Genomic DNA, 6048 nt, shown 5'->3' with positions numbered 1-6048 from the left:
CCAGTCCCCTCCCATCCCCCTTTGCCTCCTCCCTCTTACCTTCTGTCCTCACACCTCCTGGTCCACCCTCTTCCTGCCAATTGGATGTCTAGGAATCACTGCTGCAAACTTACAGCCTCATTGGCTCAGCTCATTGTCAATCCCTATCCCGGCCCTGCCTCTTCTCAAGTTTACACTTCTGTTGCCTAGGAAATGCAGTGACTGTGAAAACCCAAGTTGTTGGCCTTAGGAGAGAAGCCAACAGGGAGTTAGTTGGCCGGCAGTTGTTTGGTTTCTAGAAGGACACAAAACTTGCCTCCTAGGTTGTATAAGATAATGTTCAGAAAATTCTCTTACTTCTTTAGGCAACTCTTCCCCGCCCTTCTGTTGTCTCCAGATGGCGTCTAATTATCAGGTAAGACTTAAAACCACAATACACGGGAGCAGGCAGGTATAATTACAGGTGATTCAAAGTCCTCCCTCCTTCTCCACAGCCACACACTGATAGGATTCATTTCCCACTCTTCCCATCCTTGGTGTCTTCTTTTCACCTTTCTGCTCTTTTTTTTCACTTCTTGTCTTTTTTTTACACTTGTTCCCTAACAACAAGTTTGCCAGAGGAGAAGTGGCCCTGTTTTAGAAAAAAAACACCTTAATCATGCTCTCTCTAATTTGTACCGATGACATCTCTCCTACCTTCATCATTTCCACTGCTTCTCTTGCTTCCATCATGAAGTCATGCAAAGAACGGGAGACTAGAACTATGAAGATCTGTTCCCACATTACATGTCTTCTCAGGCAAGTGTGGTCATTGACTTCTACAGTCTCTAGAATAGACTCTATATCTGCCTTGTCAACTTCTCAGACTTGCCCTGGAGGTCAAGGGGGTGATGTTCTCTATGAATTTTAATGAAGTTTTGTCTTGGTTGAGGGGATTTCCAACAGGGTGTGATTTGAGGTGCAAATAAAAAGCCACTCATTCAAAAATATGTCCTTTTCTCTCTTTGGGGGTTAGATACTGTTTCCAGAGGGTTCCTGCCTATGGCCCATGACCACTACCAAGCACTAAGATGGTACTGACACTGACATGGATTAGAATGTGCTCCCCACCGCCACCCCAGGGTAGTTCTGAGTTTCCTCTCCACACACCATTAGCCATTTCATCCCAAAATACCCCTTTTTGCTGCAGCTGACCTCATGGTATCAAGCCGCTCATTTGACTTTCACTAAGTGAAATTATTAAGCTAAACTAATAAGCTATTAAGGAGCAATCACTTAGACAAGATGCACTACCAATGACAGATAAATCAGCCTTTTAATTAATCAGTAAGACAATGGAAAGCCAACTGAGAGCTCTTAGAGGACTGGGAAAGAGTCTGGTTCATCTTTGCATCTTCCAAAATGCCCAGTACCATGTACGGATATGAAATCAGTCATTGTTGGTTGAATCAAATTTTTGAACTGGATAAAATGTCTTTATATGAAGGACATTTAAAATACAAAGTCTGCTTTTCAGAAGTATTTAAGTCCTTGTACTAAGTAGAAGTTTGTGTAGGACCATAGACATTTCATTTACTTCCTTTTACATGAATAATTTTTTGACATTTAAATAAATAACATAACCATCTCTTAATAGCCTGCAATTAGGATGTGATAAACAAAACAACGAAAGATTGACATGAGGTAAAACCACATCTACAGAGCATCGGGGTAGACAGGTACACAAAGAATCAATATGAGATGGTGGTAATGTAGAAACAGATAAGCAGAACAATGAAAGGAAATATAAATGGCATCTTGAACTTCCTTTCAGAATCTTAAAATGCAACTCCAAGAATAGGTATTTTATACCTAAATCCTTAGTTTATATCATGTTTAATGTCCATTAAAGCTCAAAAATTAAATGTCTTACCTGTGCTTATAATTTTTCAAATGTGTAATTGTGTGTTATAATTATGGAAGACTCCAGGTTCCACTCATAAAATAAACATGCATTAGGTCTGAGTATGTGAACTTGACCCCTAATCCTAGGCTTTTACCATTAGTCCCTCTGATTCTCCAGGAAATGACCTTACTTCTTGTACACACATATCTCCTCCCTTTTCAGAACTGTACCAGCTCTACTGTTTTGGAAATTATAATGTATTTGCATTTTCAGTTATATTCAAATGGAACAATAATTCCCAAATACTAAAATTTAAGGTACGCAAATAGAAAAACACTTAAAAGCATATCTCACCCATAGAGATTTTCAAATCAATTTTAAGGTCTAACTTGTGTACAACAAACTGCATCCACTTAGTTTTGATAGATATATACACCTACAAAGCCACCACTGCAAAGATTTCCATCACCCCATTCACAGTGCACCCTCCCACAGCCCACAGCCCCATGCAACCATTAGTCTCCTTTTTGTCAGTAGAGATTAGTTTACACTTTCTTGAATTTTAAGTAAGTGAATCATGCAGGAGGCACTTCTTTGAGTCCGGCTTCTTTCGCTCAGCAAGATCGTTTTGAGATCCATGTATATGGTTGTGTACATCAGTAGCATGTTCCTTTTTACTGCTGAGCAATAGTCCTTTTTATGCATATACCACAACTTGTTTATCCATTCACCTGTTTATGGGCATTTCGTTTTTTCTTAGGCTAAGGCTGTTACAATATCTGTGTACAAGTTTTCAGGTGGACACATATTTTCATTTAACTTGAGTAAATACCTAGAATTGGAATGGCTTAGTCATTTGGCACATAGATGCTCAACTGTTTTGGGGAAACTGTATGGCGATTTTCCTAAGTGGCTGTACCATTTTACGTTCCCATCAGCAGTGGAACATATGGATTCCAATAGCTCTATGTCCTTGCCAACTATTGGTATCGTCAGCCTTTTAAATTTTAGCCATTCTAGTAGGTGTGTTGTGGTAACTACGAACTTTTTGGCCAACCCAGTGCAGTTTGCTGAAAAGGATTGATTCCAGTACAGTTTGCTGAAAAGATTTTTCTTTTTCCATTGAACTGTCTTTGCACCTTTGTTAAAAATCAACTGAACATATTTGGGGGTCTATTTCAGAATTTTCGAGACGTGCCTGCTGTGGTAGCCAGGGAGACATCACAGAGGCCTTGTATTCCCTGCAGTGGGAGCCAACAAAGGATTTTAATCACGGAGTGATGAGATCGGATTTCCAGGTCATCAAGGCCATGCTGGCAGCCAGCCCTGTGTAGGATGCTTGGCGGAAACAAACTGGAGACATCGTTCTGGCTCATTGGCTGCTCTTGATCAGATTTCATGGATTGGGGCAGGGCCTAGAAAGCACCAGAAAGAGTTGGCCTCGCTGATACCAGATGATCAGGAAGGATTTTGTAGTGAGAGCAGGAGAGAGGGAGTTACAAGCCAGGGAGCCTCATCCCTAGGTCCCTGTGTTGCTTACGAGGGGAATACAATTCTGGCCATTCATTCCAATGACAACACAGAGAGGGCTTCATATCTGTCCCTCAAGGAACTTATGCCAAAGACCAGTTTAATAGATTTTATAAGAATTGTGGAAATAAAACATTAGGTCACATACACACACACACACACACACACACACACACACACATACACACACACACTTCTGCATGTGACATGCTCCTGTGTGGGACACACTTGCAGCATGAGAACTCACAGAAATGGGTGGAGAACAGGCACCCAGCTATCCACACACCCAGGCAAATCCCATCCCGTCACTGGCAGGTGTGGGCATTTTCCTATTTCTGCAGGGAGCATTTGTAGTAACTGTGTCACGTTGTCATTTGAATTATTCCAAGATGTGTTTCACCACCCAGAATTAAGCAATCCAGAACTGCAGTTTCCAGGGCCATCCCTTGTTTCTAATATTTTCTTCACCATGTTGTAATCTACTAGATACCATACACTAGAACTTTTAAGGAGGAATTTAATTCTACTTCAGAATGCAAAAGCAAATAGGAGGACATGATAATTGAAGGTAAAATATTTCATGAGAGCAACAAACCCGAGAGGCAACTTGGAGAATAGTATGAGACAGGAGGTCAAAAGTCCAAAAAATAAAGAAAAAACCTGTGGACAGCAGGATGAGTCACCACACCAGCCTTCCACGTCCCGTCTCCAGGTTGTGTCCAGGGAAGAAAAAATAACCAAAACTCCGGAGTGTTTTTTTTCTTGTTTCTGTTACTAGGAACTGAATGTCATCCTTAAGGGTTTACCACACATAGGGATGTTCTCTGCTCCATGAGGTGGCAGATGGAATGTTTCCTAAATCAAGAGGCTTGGGCACGGCCATGGTTCTTGGACCTGAGGCCCCAAACCTTACATGTAAGTTCCATTTCTCCACTTAGGTTTCCGGGACCCCATTTATTCGAGTGGGGATCCTGAGGAGGCAACTGTGAACAGGGGGAAGCGAGCAGCATCAGCTGTGGACCAAAGGTTCCAGGACTGACAGCAAAGGAGGTGCTCTGCGCAGGAGGGGACTCGGGCAGAGACCAAAGACGGGGTCCTGGGAGGGGTGTCCCTGCTGACCTGCAGGACGGAGACCAGGCTTCCCGGGCTGTGAGGTGAAATAAAAAGAGATGCAAGAAGAAGGCCCGCATGGAAGAATCAGACAAATAGCTCATGTGAGTTCTATGAAAAGTGAAAGAAGGAGAAATTGGGAAAGAGCCTGAGAAGACTCTGAACAGAGAGACTGAAGCAGGCTGGTCTGAGTAGAGGTGTCCGTTGGTCGGGGGCAGTCCAGAAGCTCACGTTCAGATTCAGAGACACAAAAGTAGATTGTGGGCTTCTTAGAAGCTTGGCGGGGGGTAAAGGGGATGGGAAGTGGGGAGTTATCCTTTAACCGATTTGGAGTTTTAGTTTGGAAAGGTGAAAAACGTTCTGGAATGGGATGGTAGTGACATTTGCACAACAATGTGAATGTACTTAACGCCACTGAACTGTATACTCAATGGTTAAATGGTAATTTTATGTGGTGTATATTTTACCACAATATCTGGGGGAGGGGTTGGTGAAGTAGAAGAGAATAGCTTTATTGCTTTGCCAGGCAACGGGGGCCACAGTGAGCTAATGCCCTCGAAACTGTGTGTCCTGACCCAGGGGTGGGGGGGTGCCTGAGAGAGTCTTATAGTCCAGGGGCGGGTTTGCTGATAAGGATCAGGGTGTGTGCAGGGCCCGCATTCCTTCAAGCCAGAGATCATCTGGCGTCAGGTGATGACGGGCGAACTGTGACCTTCTCTGGAACGAAGAGTGCTTCGTCAGGTCTTCCATTTGGTGGGGGTTTTAGCTCTGCAGAGGAGCTCACAGATAACGTTATGCATGGTAAGTCCCCTACATACGAACTAGCTCCGTTCCGAGAGCGCATTCTTAAGTCCAATTTGTTTGTAAGTCCAACAAAGTCAGCCTAGGTACCCAACTAACACAATCAGCTAGAACTGTACTGTAATAGGTTTATAATACTTTTCACACAAATAATAGATGAAAAACAAACAAACACAAAAAAATAAACGTTGTTAATCTTACAGTATAGTGCCTTGAAAAGTACAGTAGTACAGTACAACAGCTGGCATCCAGGGGCTGGCATCGAGTGAACAGGCAAGAAGAGTGACTGACTGGAGGAGGGAGAGGAGGTGGGAGACGGTAGAGCTGAAGGATCGTCAGCAACAGGAGACGGAGGGCAGGCTGCAATTTCACTCACACCTGATGTTGATGGAACACGCGTCCACATCTTTGCAAGCTTGCAACTTGAAGGTTCTTATGTAGGGGACTTACTGTATATCTCTTGAGGGGGAATCAGGACCCTGCCCCCAAGGCTATACTACTGTTTCTTCACGACCGCTCCCTTGTCTCCCCATACCCTCCCTTAAACGGTAATTTTATGTGGTGTATATTTTAAAATAGAAACCCAAGAGTTCTTCATAAAGATTTCTAAAGAGGCAGAAAATAGGAGAAAGGTGTGTCCTATCAAGAGAAAGTGAAGGGGAGGATGCCAGCGGTGTACAGTGCTGCGGGAAGCCTTCAAAGAACCAGTGGCTCCCCAGCACACCCTCTCCAAGGCTCCACTT

Source organism: Orcinus orca, chromosome 3 (genome assembly GCF_937001465.1).
Source record: "Orcinus orca chromosome 3, mOrcOrc1.1, whole genome shotgun sequence".
NCBI lineage: Eukaryota > Metazoa > Chordata > Mammalia > Artiodactyla > Delphinidae > Orcinus > Orcinus orca.
This window is presented reverse-complemented; position numbering follows the sequence as displayed.